The following is a 22,997-nucleotide window of genomic DNA, read 5'->3' as shown; positions in this document are numbered from 1 at the left end:
AGGGAGGCGGTGGAGGACAGGGGTGCCTGGCATGCTCTGGTCCATGGGGTCACGAAGAGTCGGACACGACTAAATGACTAAACAACAACAACAACAAGCCCACCCTGTTTGGTTGGGGCGCGTGCTGCATTTGTGATTCAGGCCCAAATGTTCCAACTACCATTACCTGGTCTTTCATTTGTGTTTAATTCTTACTTTCAGAGAGAAGAGACTGGAATTTCTTAATTGCAACCTTCCTTTCCTCAACCCCACCTCCTCCTTCCCAAACACAAGATGTTTCTGTCGGGGAAAACATCTTGGCTAAGATTTTTTTTTTCCAAAAAAGAAATCTTGATCAAGTGATACACTGCATAGTACTGGGACAAAAGTTTCCATTTTAATGAAATACACGGGGTTTTTCTCCTCCATCAAAACAGGAAAAAGAGCATGTTTTTTAAGATGTCAGGAAATCATTTTTCACCATCCATAAAACCAAATCTTGCAACAGGGGAGTCTGATCCAGGCAGGAACGTCGAGATAAGAATGAGGAGCCTGAATCTGCTTCTGTTGGCTTATCAAACATTGATTGACATGAACTGCTTCATCAGCCTTCCCCTGGTACTTCTGCATGGGTCAAAATGAAAAAAGCAAAGCCTTCAGTAATGCAAGTAGATCCATTTTCAGGACTTGGATTCAGCACTTAAATATAGAATGTAAACTATGCCTTTTTGAAGCCTAAGGTAGAAGGTAAGGTAAAGGTAAAGGTAAAGTACCCCTGGACGGTTAAGTCCAGTCAAACTATGTGTTTGCGGTGCTCATCTCACTTTAGGCCGAGGGAGCCAGCGTTTGTCCACAGACAGCTTTCCTGGTATGTGGCCAGCATGACTAAACCACTTCTGGTGCAACAGGACACCATGATGCAAACCAGAGTGCACGGAAACACCGTTTACCTTCCTGCCGCAGCGGTACCTATTTATCTACTTGCACTGGCATGCTTTCGAAATGCTAGGTTGGCAGGAGCTGGGACAGAGCAACGGGAGCTCACTCCGTCATGGGGATTCAAACCACCAACCTTCCGATCGGCAAGCCCAAGAGGCTCAGTGGTTAAGACCACAGCGCCACCAGCGTCCCTAAGGTAGAATCTGAATGCCACCCGCTGTACTTTTAAAAGTCTTGCATTCAGACACTGAGTTGTGCCTTCGTGACACCATGATGTAGCTAAAGTACCTGCAGTGCAGTCTTTCCTGATTCACATAGTTTCAGACGGGGACCCCCCAGCCCTACATAGAGGTGTTGAGGACTGAACCTAGGAACTTCAGCTTGCAAATAAGAAGCTCTACTACGAAGTAGTAGACGATGAGCATGCACTGAGAACACCATAGCTAATTGCAGGTTTCCAGCATCTGTATATAAGCCTAAACAAGTTGTCTTCTACCCAATTCTAACATACCCACAAACATACAGCTGCTATACAGTTGCGGTGTAAATCCGGAAAACTAATTTCTGGATTTAAAAAAAGAAAAGAAAACAGTTTTCATTTTTAAAGGATCCCCACAAAACCAAATATTTTTGATAATAGCTCATATTTCAGCAGCCTACATTACTATTTTGTTCTCTTCTCTTCACTAAGGTTCCTATTTTGTTTTATTTTTTGTTCTGCAAGCTAGCAAGAAGAATGTGTTTCATCTTCTTATGAGATCTGCTTGTGGGAGTAAAGGTGGGTGGAATCTGTTGGCGGAGAGTCATTTTCCAGTACTTTTGCCACCAAGTAAGTGGAAGAAGCTACCGAAATAGAAGTAAAAGAGAAAATGGAATATAAAATAGAAACATAACAATAAGCTAAAGCCTCGTATGGGCATATGCCCCATATTGCTTCTGTTCAGGGCTGCAAAAAAAAGAAAAGAAATCGGCAAATGCATATTAAGTGTGACTGAGTCATGCTTAACACTTTTGTCATTATGCAATTTTTAAAGCACATATATATTGGGTCTGACACCATTGTCTTTCTTTCTTTCAAAATGAAAAGGCACCTGCGGTCTGATTTTGTGCCAGAGATTCTGAAAATCTCCAGAGCTGATAACCTAAATTAACATCCTTATCTTTGAAGCAGCAGTGACTGCCAGAAGGCTTGAATAAATTATTATTATTATTATTATTATTATTATTATTATTATTATTTTACATTCAACATTTGAATGCAACATTTGAAGGGGTTTCCAATAATGTATTTCAGCAGCTTTGTCTGTTAGACACTGATGCATAGAAACCATCATATTGTTAGATGTGTATTATGTGAATAACTCTTGTTATACTGCAACACAACCAGATCCCCACACTTCATGGTGATTACCAGCATCTATTTTTCAAGGTGGGAGGGAGGTACTGGATATATGTGTTTGAGAAACGGCATCCTCCTGCCATGAGAGCTAATCTATAATGTCTGTGTTTATGGGTGCATCACCAAACAGCATAGGACCACTTCAATTCTGCTGTCTATCTTCAAAATCTCATTTCACCTGCTGTCTTTTGTTATCTCTTAATTTGAGAAAGGAGGGTCCTTCTCTGCACAGTCACAAAATTATTTCCTGTAATTTTGACACTAGCGAATGACTGAGAAGGGAGAAATACTTCTATTTAACTAACATTTAGGTTAACATCCTTTGCCACTTTCCCATCCCTTTTGTGAAAATGTGTTCACAGTTAAAAACTCCCTTTTGCCTAAGTCATGCTAACCTCTCAGCTGATGGGCCTCTGTTTATCCAGATCAATGTAGACTAAGCAGGATTATAAAATCAGATTTATCCCGGGGCCATAATTCTGTCATCCCAAGGAACACACTCTTGTGGGTGTGAGGTGCTTAATCTTACAGATTTACTAGAAGGATCTGTGGCTTTAAAACTGCCGTTTTGCGTCATGTCCCAAAAGCTGCTTTATAAATTGGTTGGAATACCAAAGAGGCGGAGATTAAACAAATTGTTTCAGATAGTAGGTTCTAAATGCAGGAAACCAAGGCAAGGAGAGTGACCTTATAGCAGTTTGCCTTGATTACAATTCACCCTTGTCCTAGTGGAAAGGGACCTGATTAAACCACACAGCTGAAACAGCACGCTTTTGGGAATGACTAAAACGATGCCCCAGGGATTTTAAAGAAGATGTAAAGAGCATATGCCAAAGGGTATGAGCTGTTTAGAGACTGTGTTCTGTGAATAACTAGGCACTGTATTATTGTTGTTGGTGGTGGTGGTGTTGTTGTTGTTGTTGTTGTTGTTAAGTTGTGGGTGAAGATATCAGACGACACAGCGATTCTTCCAAAGCAGCTCTTTATTTGTAAGCTGGAACAGAACTGAGCTGAAGAGCTCAGTCAGCCTGCTTATATAGAGCTCCAGAACAACGTAACTGTAGCAACTTTCTAAAACTATCCAATCACTGAACGTCACTTTCGATCCTTCATTTGCATACAAACTATCCAATCACTGAATGTCACTTTCGATCCTTCATTTGCATACAAACTATCCAATTACTGAACATCACTTTCGATCCTTCATTTGCATACAAACTATCCAATCACTGAATGTTACTTTCGATCCTTCATTTGCATAACTATCTACAGTATCCCCCTGCTGGCCCAGGGTGAGAACTTCAGTACATAACAATTATTATTATTATTATTATTATTATTATTATTATTATTAGGCTGTGCACAATATACCTTTCCAAAGCACATTCTTTTCATCAAAGAATTCTGGGCACTGCAGTTTAACCCTCAGAGAGTTACAATTTCCAGCAATATTTCACAAACTATAGTTCCCCGAACTATTTGAGGGAAAGAATTCCTGCATTGCACATCATGCTTGTATAATGTGCTTTGAATGTGCTCTAAAATTAGTGTGTACACAGTCTTAGTTGCACATGTACCCCACTTCTTCAGAGCTCAAGGTAGCTGATATTAGAATTATCCTCACTGTATCCCTGTGACATGAGGTTAGTTTAAGGTCAAATCAATAATCCCAGGTCACCCAGTAAACTTTATGGATGAAGGAGGATTTGAACCTATGTCTCTCTGGACCAAGTCCAATCATCTATTCACAACACCATTGATGGGCAGACTTCAGATTTGTGGGATCTGCTTTGTGGGGTTTTTTAGAATTCTAAGTTGGTTCAGACAGCGGGACATATGCTAAAAAGTAAGAAACAGATCTTTCCTGACATCCAGTCTTCTGGTTTGGAAGGCCTGGCTTCTTAAACTAACTCGCCCGATTTCACTGGTAATACTCATTTTCCACCCACATTTTTACAGTACTGACAGATTGAGGATTTTCATCTGTTGGGAGAAAGCGGGATCCATATTGGAGGAATGATTATATATATATATATGGCTGAAAGATGCGTGCACATAAATTATACATCAGAACATAAACTAAGTTTCATCCTGCAGATGGAGTAAAATTGATTTTTCCCATAATCACCAGTAGCCAGAGAAGGGATGTAAGGACCATTGTGCTGTTATTAATTACAGAGAGGGTGGTGTTTTGTTTTTGCTTTAAAAAGGCAATTTTTTTGTACAGAGATGAGCTTTGAGGTGTGTCAATAGAAGTCCAGGGACTATAAATCTGCTATAATAAAGGTAGGGCAATGATCTGAGTGTGAGCTGGACTATTTGCTCATAGAAACATCATGACTTGGCAATGAGCTGAAGTGGGCTCGAAGATGAGGCTTTGGGCCAGATCATCAAGATAGTTGGTGACAAGGTCAACAGAGAAAGAAATTTTAAAAAAAATTAAAAAGGGAAGATGAGAAGTTTAGCCTTTGATATACTGAGGATGAGATGGTGATGAAAATATCCAAGCAAAATGTTGGAAAAACAACAGGAGATGCCTAATGGGTGGAGGGGAATATTTCTGGGATACAGAGGTATTGATGGGTGTCATCAGGGTAGAGGTACAGTGGTACCTCGGGTTAAGAACCTAATTCATTCTGGAAGTCCGTTCTTAACCTGAAACTGTTCTTAACCTGAGACACCACTTTAGCTAATGGGGCCTCCTGCTGCCGCCATGCCGCCGCCGCACAATTTCTGTTCTCATCCTGAAGCAAAGTTCTTAACCCAAGGTACTATTTCTGGTACTAGCGGAGTCTGTAACCTGAAGCGTCTGTAACCTGAAGCGTCTGTAACCCGAGGTACCACTGAATACTGAAAGCCATGGGATTTGATGCTGCCACCCAGAAGCAGTACTTGCAGAGAGAAAAGCAGATTCCTAAGAGATTCTGACAAAGAGAGGAAAAAAGCCTCTTCCCTATGGAAATGACACAGACTCAGGTGAATGTGACGAGCACAAAGCAACACGTAGGCTAATAGTATACTAACAATATTTATATAACACTATCAAACTAGAATAGAATAGAAATTTATTACGGTCCCAGACCAGATTCACATACCGTACTAAGCAAACATAAACACAATAGCATTAAGTTTGAATTTACAATCGAATATAACATTAAACAATATGAATATGACAGCCATTAGAAATGTGGCTTAGGTCTCTAGAATATTATCTAGAGTTTGCATCTGAGGCCTTATTCTTTGTAATAGCACAGCTTGTTCCCTGAGTTTTATGGCAGCCGCGCAAAATATCATCTCTAGATCCTTATCCTCTATCAGGGATTTTAAGCATTGAGGTTCGGACCCACTTGGAATTTTCTGTATAACAGGGGTGATAAAGACCGAGCGTATATCCTCATAAAAACAACCTCGTAGCAAGACATGAGAGACGGTTTCCAACTCTATCAGGCCGCAGAGGCAGACTCACTCTGCATATGGTTTACCCACATATCTGCCTTGCAATAAGGCAGATGGCAACACGTTAAATCTAGCGAGGGTGAACGGCTGTCTATGTTATGTACTGAAGTTCTCACCCTGGGCCAGCAGGGGGATACTGTAGATAGTTTTGACTCAGGTCCACATATGCAAATCAGGGATTGAAAGTGACATTCAGTGATTGGATAGTTACAGAAAATGGTTACTGTTGCGTTCTAGTGGAGCTCTATATAAGCAGGCTGGCTGAACCCTTCAGTTCAGTTCTGTTCTGGCCTGTGAATAAACAAGAGCTGTTTAAAGACTCGCTGTGTCGTCTGATATGTTCATCCACAACTTAACAGTCTATGTTTAGGTATTTGTAATTTTGACAGATATATTGCTGATATTCACTATCAAACTGTTTCTTAATTCACAATCAGAAAACATACAATATGTACACGGAGTCACAAACTAATAAGAGTCAAGTGGATATTCCATGAAGAGAAATGCATTTGACCGTAAAAAATCACTGTTGTGTTTCGAGCACCCTGTTGCTGTGTTTGGAGCACCTACCATCATTCTTCTGTGTTTCTGTGCTTATAGCAGCATCTCACTCTCAGCAAAATTCTGTATAGGATATTAACTTTGGAAGGCGTTTAGCCTCAATATTCAGTGATTCTTTAAGGTCAAATACAAATCTGGGTTCGAGTGCCACGTTGGGCATTGCAGGGGATTGGACTAGACGACCTGTTTGGGCTCTTCCAACTCTATAAGTATAAGATTCTATCTGGAGGAGTCCCCAGTAGCTCATCTGAGGTCTTTGGAGTACAACTCTCATCATCCCTAACCATTGGTCCTGATGGCTGAGGCTGTTGGGAGTTGCAATCCATCAACATCAGGATGGCATAATATTGGCTAAAGGTAAAGGGACCCCTGACCATCAGGTCCAGTCGTGGCCGACTCTGGGGTTGCGGAGCTCATCTCGCTTTATTGGCCGAGGGAGCCGGCATACAGCTTCCGGGTCATGTGGCCAGCATGACTAAGCCGCTTCTGGCGAACCAGAGCAGCACACGGAAACGCCGTTTACCTTTCCGCCGGAGCAGTACCTATTTATCTACTTGCACTTTGATGTGCTTTCAAACTGCTAGGTTGACAGGAGCAGGGACCGAGCAACGGGAGCTCACCCCGTCACAGGGATTCGAACCGCCGACCTTCTGATCGGCAAGTCCTAGGCTCTGTGGTTTAACCCACAGCGCCACTCGCGTCTGTACCCCTCTGTTAATCTGTGCTGCTCCTCCCTTGGCCATTTTTTGGGTAAGTGGATCACACAGGAAAAGCCATGGGCTGTGTTCAGCTAATTCCTACAGAGAGTAGACCAATTGTAATGAATGAATGTTTATCAAGCATCAGTATAAAAGCCGCCTGATGTTTAGCAGAGCAACAGCAAATTTGTCTAGGCTTGTTTCCGTAGGATGTCCCTTGCAAATAACTCAATATTTCTTTTCTCTAGAATCAACATGTAGCTTTCCTACAGTTCTTCCTTTATTACATTTTTATATACAGAAGAGACATAGCATGGAAACAACTGGATTTTAAGCACTTGAATGAAACATTATATTGCAATACATAAATATCCACTTTTGATACAAATCATAATTAACCATCTGCATGTAAACTGTACATGAGTCCTGTGGTCTCACATTGTCATCTGGTTTGTTTCCGTTCCAGAAAATGATATAATACTGCTGGATTTCAGAAAGGTCACTGCAACAAGAGCTGCCATCCCAGATATGTAAAAAAATAAGTTTTTCATTCCTCCATCCGACAGAGGAATCCTTTGGTTGCCACCAGTACTGGAAGTATAATAACCATGACACCTTACACCAGCTTAGTATAGTCAGGATCCTATGCACTCCCAATGGCAAAAATTAAATAATATATATATATGCGCCAATTTCAACAATGGAATAGTAACACTGCCAACACCCAGTGTCACTCATTGATGGCACTCACATTTGCTATATATTCATGTAATGCACAAATCCATGCACAAAATTGGCAGAACAGGTCTGATGAGGGTGCTGTGGGGTGTATTGTCTGTGTGGCAATGTAAGGCGATGCTAGGCAGACAAGACACAGCATTGCATCTTCTGACCACTGTGAGCTGGCAACACAATGCAAGAAATGTGGTGGGCATGGCTATTTGAGGTTGGCTTTTGCCTACTATCATTGCAAAGAACAATCTCTACTCCTCTTGCCCACTTCTATGCTGCCTCTGCCCATCCCAGCTTTATGCCGGTTTAGGTAAAGGTAAAGGACCCCTGGATAGTTAAGTCCAGTCAAAGGCAACTATGGGGTTGCAGTGCTCATCTCACTTTCCAGGGAGCCAGCGTTTGTCCACAGACAGCTTTCAGGGTCATGTGGCCAGCATGACTAAACCTCTTCTGGCGCAACGGGACACCGTGATGGAAGTCAGAGCGCACAGAAACGCCATTTACCTTCCCACCACAGTGGCACCTATTTATCTACTTGCGCTGGAGTGCTATTGAACTGCTAGGTCGGCAGGAGCTGGGAGGGAGACAAATATCTGGATATAAAAGCTCTAGCATTTCTATAAGGAAGAATGGCAAGCATCAGGCTCCAATCCTATACCCACGTTCTTGGATTTATGCTCCATTGAACTTGATGGGGCTTACTTCTGTTTAGGATGTATAGGACTGCAGTGCTAATGAAACCTTTTTGCCTCAGATGTTTCTGAAATTCAAATTATTTTAGTTTTCAGGTGAAGGCAGAGTGCAGTTATTATTCCCCGAATTGCTGGTGGAAACATAGGTAGAAATTAATATGAATAGCTTGGCTGGTTTAAAAGAAATATTTCTCTTACCCATCTGCAATTTTCCATACTGGATCTTTGTTGATTAAGTAATTTTATACAACTTTGAAGCATTCATTCCTTAAAATAAAGATAAAATCAGTGGTTAGAAGTTACGGTATTTCCTTTCTTTTCAACTTAATGTTTTGCATGGGATTTGTTTAGAAAAAATATATAGAAAAACACCAAAAATGAGATAATGATGGGGTTTTGTTTGCATTAATCCAAGCATTTCCCCCTCTTTTGCCCAAACAATGAAAGGAATTCTCTTGTGCATGCCCTCATCCAGGCATAGGCAAACTAGGCTCTCCAGATGTTTTGAGACTACAATTTCCATCATCCCTGACCACTGGTCCTGTTAGCTAGGGATCATGGGAGTTGTAGGCCAAAAACATCTGGAGGGCCGAGTTTGCCTATGCCTGCTCATCTAAAGTAGGCATGTGCCAAGGATGCGATTGACGACTGCTGCTGCCAACATCCAGGTTGCTATCGTAAAAGGCTTTTCCATATGGCAGAGAGTGTGGAATGGCTTCTCTATCATCATTCCCTATTTAAAACATCTAGGTGAGGTGTTCTTCCTTGAACAAAGGAGCTATAAATAACCAAACACAGATAAACTTGATGCAATAACCCCATTGCTAGTGAGCCCATATAGGGATGTATGTGACTGTGTAGCACAACTTCCAAAGTTCCTGAACTTTTAAAAATAATTATTTTTATTCAATTTTGATTATAGTATATAATAAACCTTAGTAACCAATTATGTTCCACAGGAGTATTCTAAAAATATAATCCATGTTATCCTTAAACAATAAAGTAAATCATTGCTAACATTTTTAGCTTTGCTTTCTTATGTCTCTCCAATCTTTTGCAGCCTGCTGCTGCAGAATGGCATATCAACACTGTGGGCAAATAACTTTGCCAAGAAGTTTCAACACCATGTAAAAAGAGCGTAGATTTCTGTAACTTGGCCAAATGCTTAAATCATGCAGCAATGTTATATTGATCCTGATTGGGATCACTGGGAGTGAAACAAGTTCCCAGTTGAGATGATGAAACTGTGACATCCCTGAAGCTGGAAGAACAGGTTGATATGTCATGACCTTGGAGTCCAAAATTGGGAGACACCAAGTTGGAGGTTACAGGATTACAGGGAACCAGGCAGAGGGCCTTCTCAGTAGTGGCACCCGCCCTGTGGAACACCCTCCCACCAGATGTCAAAGAAATAAACAACTACCAGACTTTTAGAAGACATCTGAAGGCAGCCCTGTTTAGGGAAGCTTTTAATGTTTGATGCATTACTGTGTTTTAATATTGTGTTGGAAGCCACCCAGAGTAGCTGGGGAAGCCCAGCCAGATGGGTGGGGTATAAATAATAAATTATTCTTTAGATAGAAGCCAAGACCTTCAGGGCTCCTTCCCTGGGGTCCAAGGAACCAAGGGCTTCTCACATTACCTTGTTGGTGCTTCACTGCAAAGATCAAACAACGTAGGATGTCAGAGTGCAGGAGATGTCTTTAGGCCAGAGAGTTATCCGTTTAAGCCTATGAGAGGAGCCTAGGAGAGATAGGCTGGAAACAGACACTCAGAAGACCTCAGTTCATTCCCAACCCTTGTCAGAACAAGTTGTTTGCTAGGAGCTCTCCTTGGTGCTGCAACCTGGCCTCCCTTTGCTGCCATGCATTGTGAGCGGCTCTGCAGGACTGGGGCCATACACTGTGTAGCAAACTGGACATATTCCAAACAGACCAATAGATGAGATAAATTATTGAGACACCTTCCATCTCTTCGGTTCCACACTAAACACTGGTTCAAACTGTGCAAAAGAAATAACTGGTCCGTACAAATCACATTCTTTCTATATGATAATAAATTATTATTATTATTATTATTATTATTATTATTATTATTATTATTCCACCTTTTTCTCCAAGGGACTCAAGGTTCCCTGCATGCATGGTTCTCCCCCTCCTCATGTAATCTCTACAACAACCCTGTGAGGTAGATTAGGCTGAGAGGTAGTGATTGGCCCAAGGTTACCCAGCGAAGTTCATGGCTGACTGGAGATTTGAACCCTGATCTCCCAGCTCCTAGTTCAGCACTCTAACCATTGCCCCACAGACTGACTTTGCAACCCCCCCTGCAAGTCAGCTAGACAGTGTGATGTGTGATGAACCCAAAGCAATTCAGCAAGTTTCCCACATCTAAATGTCAAACCCTGCACCCCACAGCCTAGCTTTTAGAGCAGCCTTCCCCAGCCTGATGTCCCCAGATGCTTTGGACAGCAGCTCCTATCATCTCTGACTATGGCTTGAGGGCACATCTGGAAGGGACCAGGCCGGGGCAGGTTTTATTGGACTATCGCCTCATGCTCCTTTGAGAACTGACATCCAACTGCACCCCACACCCAGCATTCGACATTTCAGTAGTTTCAGCAAATCTACTCACCTGTGATTTCAATCCGTTGAAAGTTGGCTGACTTTTTTTGTTGTTGTTGTTGTTATTTCCACCATTTTTAAATAAACCTTCATTTTGGAGGGGCGATGGAGCAGGATATCAAATTGACGGGTAGGAGGGTAAGGAAATGAAGGAAAGAGAAATCAGTCCTTCGAGTCGATTTGAGAAGCACTCGGGTGTGTCGGAGAGACTCTGGAGCCACACACAGAGTTTCTCGTCCAATTAGTTGCATGGAAAAATCAGCAGCACATCTGAATGGAATTACCCCATATAACAGCTCCCTTCTATTTAGGTTTCTCCACTGCAGCTGAGGAAGCTATTTAATAGTGCTGTGGAAAAAAATTATAATTAGCTACAGGTAAAGTGTCCTTTCTCATACTTCAGGAGACAGCAGACTGAATGTCAGCAACTGTGCAGTCAGCCGTTTGATTGCTGAATGATCTGCTCCTGAATATGTTTCAATTTAAAGGTGCATGAAGAAGCCTCAGAGGTCTTAGCAGTAATTATGGAATGCTCATAGAAAGTATAGCATGAGTCTCCCCATGTGATGATAATCAACAATAACAACAACAACAATACTATCATTATTATTTCAGCATATAAATCAAATCAGTGCTCTACATAAATGGAAAGAAAAAAGTCTGCTCTTTACTTCTGGGGCACTGTGGTCTAGGCCAGGCATGGCCACACTTGGCCCTCCAGCTGTTTTGGGACTACAACTCCCATCATCCCTAGCTAACAGGACCAGTGGTCAGGGATGATGGGAGTTGTAGTCCCAAAACAGCTGGAGGACCAAGTGTGGCCATGCCTGGTCTAGGCTATGTAGGGCCAATACTGCAGGTCAATCTCAAGAGCTAAAGGGCAAGGACAAATTTGTGTTTGGGAAGGCTGCAGGGCTAGATGGCCATCAAGCCTTCTTCCACCTCTGCAACTCTATGCATTTTGCAGCTGGAAGAAGAAGAAGAAGAAGAAGAAGAAGAAGAAGAAGAAGAAGAAGAGACCTCCCTTTTGAATCTCCTGACAAACTTATTCAGTGCCTACATGGTCACAATGGGCCGAAGGAGCAAAGATTATTGCTGGACTCAATAAACAGCCCCAAAGTGGCAAATTAACGACTGATAACTTCCAGAAGAAGCCAGAGTTGTGACATTACTCATCATGTCTGGAGGATTCGGCACAACATTTGCTGCAGAGAAAAAGTTCCGTTTTTGGCAGAAAAGAGTGGCTCCACATGAATTAACTTTCAGAACTGATATTTAAGGATTTTTTATTAGTCTGTAGGATGTCTCTCCAAGTCTTGCTGGAGTCAATGTGCTGAAAGACTGTAGACTCAGTTATAATAAAAGGGACATTATTTTTAATTGTTTCCTCTCGGCATTATCACATTGGGCTGCGGGTGAGTGGAAAAGAGAGCTTTCAGAGCTCCAGCCCCGTCGCCTTTTGGACGGTCGAGTTGTTCCCATTCTGGGTTGGTTAAGAGCGGCTGAGGAGGAGAGTTTAAAAATATTTGGCACGTGAAATGGAAACCAACCAAGATTCATTCCCCAGATTCAACAAGTTCTGAACTATAGAGGAAAGCATACAGCTTCAGAGGTTACAGAAACTAGGAAATGCATAGGCGTGCCCATACTGAATAAGAAAACATATATCAGTTTAATTTAGTCCTCTCTCTCTCTCTCTCTCTCTCTCTCTCTCTCTCATTGGCCAGCATGCAATTACAGGGATTGCTAGGCATCTAGAATTGGATTGCTGAGTTCAGTTTTTGATGGACTTGTGAAGCATCCAAGGCTGTCACCATCCTGGATCTATGTCTATAGATATTATAATCTACAGGCATGTGCTGTTAGTAGCAGGAGCTCCAAAAGAGTAACTCGCACTTTTTTTGCTTTCTGTGGCTGATGCTGCATGTTAGCCTGTCAATCAGCAAGCCCAGAAATCTTGAGTCACCTGTGAGGTCACCAGAAGTGCAGCATGCCTGCACCCTTAGGTCTGTAAACTGCAAATCCCAAACAGTCCTGAGATAAAGTGAAGCGGTCCACCCAGGAGCTAGAAGAAGGGAACTGCCCTTTGCAAAATTTATTGTGCTTCTTTTGTGACAGTAACTGAGCTAAAATGTCTTGGCATTTGGTTCTCCAATGGCATAGCTGGAAGTAAACCTAAACAAGTCAAAGGTGACGTATCACCATGGAGTATGAAAGCTTCCCTGAGGCAGAAGAAGAAGAAGAAGAAGAAGAAAAGAAGAAGAAGAAGAAGAAGAAGAAGAGGAGGAGGAGGGAGGAGGAGGAGGAGGAGGAGGAGGAGGAGGAGGAGGAGTTTGGATTTGATATCCCACTTTATCACTACCCTAAGGAGTCTCAAAGCAGCTGACAATCTCCTTTCCCTTCCTCCTCCACAACAAACACTCTGTGAGGTGAGTGAGGCTGAGAGACTTGAGAGAGCCCAAGGTCACCCAGCAGCTGCATGTGGAGGAGCGGAGATGCGAACCCGATTCACCAGATTACGAGTCCACCGCTCTGAACCACTACACCACACTGGCTCTCTCCATCACACTGGCTGAGCAGAGGAACTATAGCTGGACGAAGAAGCATTTCTTGGGTGACATCACCAGAGACGACAGGAAACGCAAATCTATTCTTCCCAACTTTCCAAAGGAATGCCTCTTGGGACAGATCAGTTAGGCTTGAGAGAGCATCAGTGAGGTGATCGGTCCCAGGAGCGTAGGATTTTTGGTCAGGTTTGTGAAATTTCCAGGGTGGTTCTGCACATCCATGAGGCTTCAGGTTTCGTCTAAAGTGAAATTTTGAAATGATGTCCAAAAACTATCCAGTGATTGATATATGTGTGTGTGTGTGTGTGTGTGTGTGTGTGTGTGTGTGTTAGACAAAAATATTAGAATATTTTCCTTACCCCACAGGTGTCATTAAACTGCATCAGGCATACCTGAATTGCACTTTTCTCCTAAATGAAATTTGCTTGCAAAGAATTTGAACTTAACTAATTCTGACTAACCATAGATTCTGTTGGATTAGGGATAACACAGAAAGAGAAAACAAACACAATATAAACGTTGAATTTAGCATATTAATATTATTTACTTATTTTTTTAACAAAAAATGAGGACCACCTTTCTGTGTTATACGGTATACCCTTCCAAGGCAGCTTCTAGCACAGTGCGGGATTTAAAAAGTCAACAGTGCAACAACGTAAAAAACGTAAAAAACCGTCATGACCACAATGCGAGAGAGAGAGATAAAAGCTAGTTTTTAAAAAACCTATTTAAAGTTTAAACCAGTGAACCATATAACGTTTTATGCATAGAAGCAGCAAGCAAAAATCCAGACAGCAAGAATGTTAATCACAAATAAGTAACCTGAAAAGGTGTGTTTGCAGAACCTTCCAAAAACAATTGCAAACCCAGTAGCCAATTGGCAAGGAGTTCAAAAGCTATGGTGCCACTACAGAAAAGACCTTCCTCCTTCTGACCATCAAATTGCTCAAGGCTTTAAATGTTTAAACCAGCACTTTAAATTGGGCTTGAAAGCATACAGGCAACCAGTTCAGCTGGTACAATAGTACTGTTACAGAATCCAACTTCCTTGCCCCATCAGGTTCCTAGTAACTACACAATGAACCAGCTGTAGTTTCTGGGCTATCTTTAAAGGCAGTCCCATGTAGAGTCCATTACAATAATCAAGCCTGGATGTGACTAGAGAAGGGATTCCCAGTCTGTAACAGATGGTCTATGGATTTGTGGCAGAAGACAGGCGATGGCTCCTCCATCACATTAAACACGCATACTGATTTTTAATCGAATTTTTCTGTGTCTGTTATTTTGTACATTGTATTTTACTGCATTACAACATATAAGAAATAGTTTAAAAACCACACAGTATCTAGCACAACACATTACAAATGTTGCAACAGGTAGAAAAATCATTAAGTGGTCTGCCTAGACTCTCAGCAATTTTCAAGAGGTCTGGAGGGGGAGGGGGAGTTTGGGAACATCTGGACTAACGGAATGGATTATCATGGCTGGTTGGAGTTTTCTAGATGAGGCTGCAGCTGGTGTACTTATCACACTAAATTTAATCTACAGGAGTTAACATTAAGGACTCACACATATACATGGATAGCTCAGTTGGTTGGAGTGTGGTGCTGATAATGACAAGGTTGCAGCTTTGATCCCTGTATGGGACAGCTGCATATTCCTGCATTTCAGGGAGTTGGACTGGATATTCCTCAGGATCCCTTCCAACTCTACAAGTAATTTTATTTATTAAGTATCCCTCGAGATCAGATCTGAACAGTAAAATCTGAAAAGGTCAAACTTGGGAGTGACTGGGAGTGGCCGCCAAGACCTTATAACACCGGTCCTGAAAGACGTACATTGGTTTCCAGTACAATCACAATTCAAAGTGTTGGTACTGACCTTTAAATCCCTAAACGGCCTCGGCCCAGTATACCTGAAGGAGTGTCTCCTCCCCCATCATTCTGCCTGGACACTGAGGTCCAATGCTGAGGGCCTTCTGCAAGAAGTGAGGTTACAGTGGTACCTCTGGTTACAAACTTAATTTGTTCCGGAGGTCTGTTCTTAACCTGAAACCATTCTTAACCTGAGGTACCACTTTAGCTAATGGGGCCTCCTGCTGCCGCCACCACACGATTTCTGTTCTCATCCTGAGGTAAAGTTCTTAACCCGAGGTACTACTTGCGGGTTAGTGGAGTCTGTAACCCAAAGTGTTTGTAACCCGAGGTGTTTGTAACCCGAGGTACCACTGTACAGGGAACCAGACAGAGGACCTTCTCAGTGGTGGCGCCCGCCCTATGGAACACCCTCTCATCGGATGTCAAGGAAATAAACAACTATCTGACTTTTAGAAGATATCTGAAGGCAACCCTGTTTAGGGAAGTTTTTGATGTTTTATCGTGTTTTTAATATTCTGCTGGGAGCCGCCCAGAGGGGTCAGATGTGTGGGGTATAAATTATTATTATTATTATTATTATTATTATTATTATCATCATTTCCAAAAAATGTCACTGTATCTGAACATGTGTGACATGTTTCAGACGCTTGCCATGCATGCATTCTATGGCATGCATGTGTGCAATTTCTTAAAGAACTGGTGGCTGGGAATCCCACAGCTACACAGGGCACAGAGGTGGTATGTCTGACACCTTTTCTGCTTTTCCAGTGCTTGGCAAGGTCCTATTCAGGCTCAAGCCAGAAGGCCCCACCCTGTCCACCCATCTCTCAAAAACCTTTCTGGCACGAAAGTCCGGCTGACCATGAAATAGCAATATAAATTCTTTTTCTCCACCAACAACAGGAAAGGAAAGGAACAAAAAGAAATTTCATGTTATAATATTTCCAGAACATAAAAAGCTCTTTTTAGTCATATTTGCATTTTTAAAATATTTCACACCGTTATATCTGTTTAAGGGGGAAAATACATCTGGGCTTAAAATGAAAACAAACTTGTTGAGGAAAGAGCATAGCGTTTATTAAAGGCACTGACATCATATCCAGTCTGTTAAATAACATTCCAAAAGGAAAGTAATTTACAAATAGCAAGAAAGGAAATAAGGGTTTGTATGAGTTCCCAAGCCCATTGTGAAGCTGGGGGGGGGGGGAGCAAGAAGGGAGAGGAAACCTTCCACTGTCTGTAGCAGTTTAGGTCATCCCATTCAGGGACTAAGAGTCAGAAACAAGTATTTTGAAACCAGTTGGACCAATTCCTTTAAATCAGCCTAAATCAAGTAGAAAAGGGAACTTAAGTGGATGGTTGGTCGCTTGGCCATCATTGGAACAGTTTTTGCTTTTCTTTTATTTAATGTAGAATGGCTGGGGGCTCCTCCCATTTTGCTGCTTGAGGTGAAACAGGAATGTGCCTCGCTCTCTTGCTGCCATCTTGCCACCAGCACCACACCTCTGTTACCTGCCTAGCTCGGCAAAGCCTGCAAAGCACTGGTGGGGTAGCAGCTTCCAGCGAGATCTCGTTGAAATCTCACGGGAACCCTACCCGCCAGTCACATTACTCAGCATAGCATCAACGCAGGGAGAAGGGCTGTCACTTTCAATAAAACACATTCCAGTTTAGTTAGGTGCTAAGTATTTGTGAAGTATATCTGAAGGAGCGTCTCCACCCCCATCGTTCTACCTGGACACTGAGGTCCAGCGCCAAGGGCCTTCTGGTGGTTCCCTCACTGCAAGAAGTGAAGTTACAGGGAACCAGGCAGAAGGCCTTCTCGGTAGTGGCGCCCACCCTGTGGAACGCCTTCCCACCAGATGTCAAAGAGAAAAACAACTACCAGACTTTTAGAAGACATCTGAAGGCAGCCCTGTTTAGGGAAGCTTTTAATGTTTGATGCATTGCTGTATTTTAATATTTTGTTGGAAGCCACCCAGAGTGGCTGGGAAAGCCCAGCCAGATGGGTGGGGTATAAATAATAAACTAGTAGCAGTAGTAGTATTACTTGCAATATGTCCACTGTGACTTTGCACCACCCACCATTGCATTCAGACAAATGCACTTAGAACCACCTTCGGGGTTTCCTGCTCAGCGTGGAGAGACATCAGTAGCACAGATGTCAGCAGCAGCAGCAGTAAAGGGCCCATTCTAGCCCAAAAAACATAAAGTCAAGCTGGCTGCAAAATTTTAGGCACACCTGAATGTGTGTGTGCAAGCATGCAAGAACCTTCTGTTCTGTAACTCTCTTGTGGCAAAGCAACTCTCTTGTTTGCACCCCCTTTCTTCCTCCTCCTCCTCCTCCTCCTCCTCCTCCTCCTCTTCTTCTTCTTTTTCCTCTTCTTCTTCTCTCTCCTTTTTGTGGCATTGCACAGGATTTTCCTTTCAAAAATGACAAATTGTCACAGATATCAGAGCGCGCTGAATTATTGCCAGAAGAGAAAGAAGCATAAATGGGCAGGGACGACATGAAACAGTATCAAAAGTGTCTACTTCTCCTTATCTGGACACGGCTGGTATCAACACAGAACTCCCATGCCCATTAATCTCTTTCCCCTTGAGGAATTTATCGCCGCAAGCTTAGAACTCCAGCCTTTGATCTGTTGCCACAGAATGACAAAGTGATGGTGTTGAATCAAGGGGCAGGAAATGCCCATCCTGGAAAGGGTGGCGCAGAAGCTGGTAACTTCTTAAGTGTTGGCAGAGGAGGCGGACTGAGGTTTATCAATCAGTAAGCAAGATAATGCATGTCCAAAATGGGCAACCCATTGAAGACAGCAGTGAAAATTCCAGAGTAATTCTCATTGTTACTATTTTAAATAAGGAAGTGCACATGGCTTCAGCAATCTTACAGTACACTGGAAGCCACCTTGGACCAGGCTGCACTCTTTGTCCATCATGTATTGTCTGCTCTGATTGGATTTCCAGGGACTCAGGAAGAAGAGAAAGGTCTTCCCCAGCGCCTGATCCTTGTAGCTAGAGATGTCAAAGATGTTCTGCATGCAAACCATGTGCTCTACCACTAAGCCATGGTCCTTCCCCTTTACCTGAACGTAGTTAATGCCAGCTTTGCAGCTTTCTTCTCCTTACCATTAGTTATAAACATAAGAAATGGTTGTAGGTGGACCCTAAGGAAGTCAGATTAGCCTCAACCAGAGCCAGGACCTTCTCAACACTGGCTCCGGCGTGGGGGAACTCTCTGTCTCATGAGACCAGAGCCCTGCAGGATCTGATTTCTTTCTGCAGGGCCTGTAAGACAGAGTTGTTCCGCCTTTGGTTTGGAATCAACTTGATCCCCTCCCCTTCTTTCCTTTTTCCTTTCTCCTTCTGTGATGGAGCTCCTATTTGGGGGCTTCCCTGGCTTTTTTCTGGCCACATAGGACCATTCTGGATAGTTCGCTTTGATGAAGACTTGACATTTTCATCCCCAAAAAAGTTAATGATTTGAGTTCCTACTGAAATGAGGCTGCATTTTAATGCCATATTTTAATCTTGATTTTAAGTTGTATTTCAATCAATTGTTTTTATACCTGGTGTCAGCTGCCCTGAGCCCGGTCTTGGCTGGGGAGGGTGGGGTATAAATAAAAATTATTATTATTATTATTATTATTTAGCCCGGTGTTGCTAACTGTGACTGGCAATAGTTCTCCCAGGCCCCAGATGGGGTCTGTCCTAGCCCTGCTGCATGAGATGTCTGGATATGTCAGATTTGATATATCCAATCAGATATAAGCTGGGATCCTAAGCTTCTCGTCCTGTTTCAGAAGGATCCACCACATGTTTTAACTGTATACAAAGGTTTGAAAGGCTAAAACCTTCTAAAAGTCTTGGGTGCTTCAGTTGAGATTCCTGCACTAGGCACTAGGCTAGATGAGCCTTTGGACCCTTTGTAACCCAACAATTCTATGATTCTATGAGTCTAGGATTCTCTCAGGCATGTTCACAGGAATAGTTTGTGTGGGGAGAGTGTCAAACATTCCATCCCTCCATCGTATTTTGAAATGGTACAGCCCCAGCAATAGATAAATCATCTGAGGCATCAGTAACTAACATGGTGTCCTCAAGATTTTGCCCTCATCAGCACTACCCAGTATGGCCAATGGTGAGGGTTGATGTGAGTTAAGAGTCCAGCCACATCTGTATAATCATAATCATAATAATTTATTTATACCCCGCCCATCTGGCTGAGTTTCCCCAGCCACTCTGGGCGGCTCTCAATCGAGTGTTAAAAACAACACAGCATTAAATATTAAAAACTTCCCTAAACAGGGCTGCCTTCAGATGTCTTTTAAAAATAAGATAGCTGCTTATTTCCTTGACATCTGATGGGAGGGCATTCCACAGGGCAGGCGCCACTACCGAGAAGGCCCTCTGTCTGGTTCCCTGTAACTTGGCTTCTCACTGTGAGGGAACCGCCAGAAGGCCCTCGGCGCTGGATCTCAGTGTCCGGGCTGAACAATGGGAGTGGAGACGCTCCTTCAGGTATACAGGACCAAGGCCGTTTAGGGCTTTAAAGTTCAGCACCAACACTTTGAATTGTGCTCAGAAACGTACTGGGAGCCAATGCAGATCTCTCAGGACTGGTGTTATGGGGTCTCGGCGGCCACTCCCAGTCACCAGTCTAGCTGCCACATTCTGGATTAATTGCAGTTTCCGGGTCACCTTCAAAGGTAGCCCCCAGGTAGAGCGCATTGCAGTATTCCAAGTGGGAGATAACTAGAGCATGCACCACTCTGGTAAGACAGTCTGCAGGCAAGCCTGCGTACAAGGTGGAGCTGGTAGACAGCCGCCCTGGACACAGAATTAACCTGTGCCTCCATAGACAGCTGAGAGTCCAAAGTGACTCCCAGGCTGTGCACCTGGTCCTTCAGGGGCACAGTTACCCCATTCAGGACCAGGGAATAGAGTGTCACACTGGCTTTGCCCAATATCTTAAATCTTTTAAGCTGTTGTAGTTGCATACCCTACAGGAGTGAAATCTATGGACAGATGGGGGGATAGCAGACCAAGCCATAGAACTCATTTCCAAAAGGCTAGCCAGGCTACACATCTGAGAAGTTTGGTAAAAGAATCTGTGCATCTTGCCAAGCCTTTGAGGGAATACTTGAGGTGATAACTTGGCTTAACATGAAGGTTTTAATGGGCTCTGGGTGGTAAAGAAATGATAGTGTGGCATTTTATATTTATTGTTTTGAATGCTTTCACTGGTTTTGTATATCGTATTGTGTTCTCTGTTTTGTTCCTTTGGGGGGGGGAATGATATAACAATCACATCAAATAAATTTAGAAAGCATCAATGATCTTCATCACCACAAGCTTTTCCCAATACAGATTTGTTACTGCTTGATAATAAGTATAAATGTTGAAAGAGAAAATAACTACCATAACAGCATGCAATGGTTGTATTCTTAATAATTTAACATATTTAGATTAACACTTACTCAACTATGGTTATAAAACTGGAATTCTATCAGTTTACTGGGTTTATTGCAACCCCCCGGACTTTATGAAGAGGTAGGTTTGTTTGCTTGAAAAAAAATAAGGAATAAATTTCATCTCCAATTCATTATTTCCTTAGGACACTTTCACTTAACTGCAGTGGAAAGTAGCTGAGCTGGTCTGCTTTCTCCTGCCTGCTACTGCCACAATTTTAATTGTGTCTTTTAATCAAGTTACATTCATTATCCTTGATCAGCTATGAGCCGAAATGAATAAATAAAGTATTATTACAAGAGACAATTATAGGGTTCAAAGCATTCTGAAGGCATTCCACGCTTCTAGCTTCTGGTACTGATATAAGTAAAGGAATACTTGTGGTTTCCTACTTGCATGAAGTGGAAGATTTCCAAGAGCTGGTGGTTAAAAAAAAAAAGGTTTTTTTATTTTTTAAAAAAATATCCTAATGAATGTCTGCCTTCATCAGACACAACAAAGATCTCTCACGTCTTAGGAGATTAACTGTTTATGTGGACATGGTGCCCAATTGCCACAACGTTACCCTTCCAGAAACAACTACACGTGGTCATGTAAACTTACCCTTTCTGTGTGATGGTCAAAAATAAAAATAGTAACAAGCAAAAAAGAGAAAGAAAAAGAAAAACCTACCAGCCCAACCACCCCCGCCCATGGAATTTGGTTGGCTTTGTTTTGATTTTTAAGTTACTTTGACATTCAAGCTATTTAGTTCTCAAATCTTTGCTTTGGCTACCGAAGTGTCTTCTTAACACTCGTGGCGGAGCATATACAATCTATAGCGCTTAAACATACACAGACATGTGTGCAGCCGTTTTGTGAATTTGCCTCGTTCGAAGCGTGGAAGATTCTTTTTTTTCTGCTCCACCTTCTGTTTGTCATTTATTTTTCCACTTTATAAATACTTATTGGAAACTTCTTCTTGGAAGGAAGGAAGAAAAACCTTGCAGATTGTAAACATCAAGGAATTAAGATTGTTTAGGATACAGAAAGTGGGAGTGGGGGATAATATGCACGGGGGGAGGGGAAGAGGAAGGGACTTTTAAGATGGAATACGGGGGCACCTTTCGAAACGCGAGGCCAAGAGAGACGATGGAAAATTCTTCCAAGCTAATGCAGTAGAAACCCTGCCATTTAAAAAATGGATAATTCTACTGGACATGCCCATCTATTGCTGTTTTTGCAGGTTAGAGTAAAAAAACACAAACCTATATTAAGGATGCCATCAAGCTCAACATAGAAAGCTGCCCTAGAAGGAGTAAAATCCTTGCTCTGTCTAGTTCAATATTGTCTATGCTAGACTGCTCCCAGGCCTGGGATCTTTCCCAGACTTTCCATTGAAGTTTCCTTATCTGAAGATGCCAAGGATTGAACCTGAGAATTTCCACATATAAATAATGTGCCACCCTGTTCTCAGATTTGCCTTAATGATCAGTATCCATGCTCTCAGCAGCCGAGTTAACGCAAACTTCCAGTGAAGCACTCCTTCCTTGGAGTCTTTTAAGCAGAGGTTGGGTGACCATCTGTCATGGATGCTTTAGTTGAGATTCCTCCATTGCAGGGAGCTGGGATTCCCTTCCAGTTCTACAATTCTATGATTCTATGAAGCAGATCTGCAATTAAATTGTGCTGCTTCAGGATGCAAGAAGTGAACGCACTCTTATTGAAGCACCTTCTCCCTGAATAAAGATTCCCACACAGAGAAGCCTAGCTTTTCAGGGACCAGGCTACGCTAACATCGTCCTGGCATCTAGTTTTTTAAACACACACACACGTACAGGAGCATTCAAAAATACAATGTGCTAACAGCCTAAAGAGGGACGCAGGTGGCACTGTGGTCTAAACCACAGAGCCTAGGGCTTGCCAATCGGAAGGTCGGCGGTTCGAATCCCCACGACGGGGTGAGCTCCTGTTGTTCGGACCCAGCTTCTGCCAACTTAGCAGTTTGAAAGCACATCA

At 42.6% G+C, this 22,997-nt stretch overlaps 1 long non-coding RNA gene across 1 annotated transcript; it reads right to left on the bottom strand.

The window, feature by feature from the left end:
* Window positions 1-215: 215 nt before the first annotated feature.
* On the bottom strand, window positions 216-11,400 carry LOC308471210. The gene is made up of 4 exons (XR_013982794.1): window positions 11,091-11,400; window positions 10,099-10,458; window positions 8,655-8,723; window positions 216-603 (listed from the first exon to the last, which is right to left on the bottom strand). It is a non-coding gene; the product is annotated as an uncharacterized lncRNA (long non-coding RNA).
* Window positions 11,401-22,997: the final 11,597 nt, after the last annotated feature.

The sequence above is a fragment of the Podarcis pityusensis genome (assembly GCF_964106645.2).
Source record: "Podarcis pityusensis genome assembly, chromosome: 2".
In the NCBI taxonomy this organism is placed as follows: Eukaryota; Metazoa; Chordata; class Lepidosauria; order Squamata; family Lacertidae; genus Podarcis; species Podarcis pityusensis.
The sequence above is the reverse complement of the archived record's forward strand: the minus strand, read 5'-3'. Positions and strand labels throughout refer to the sequence as shown.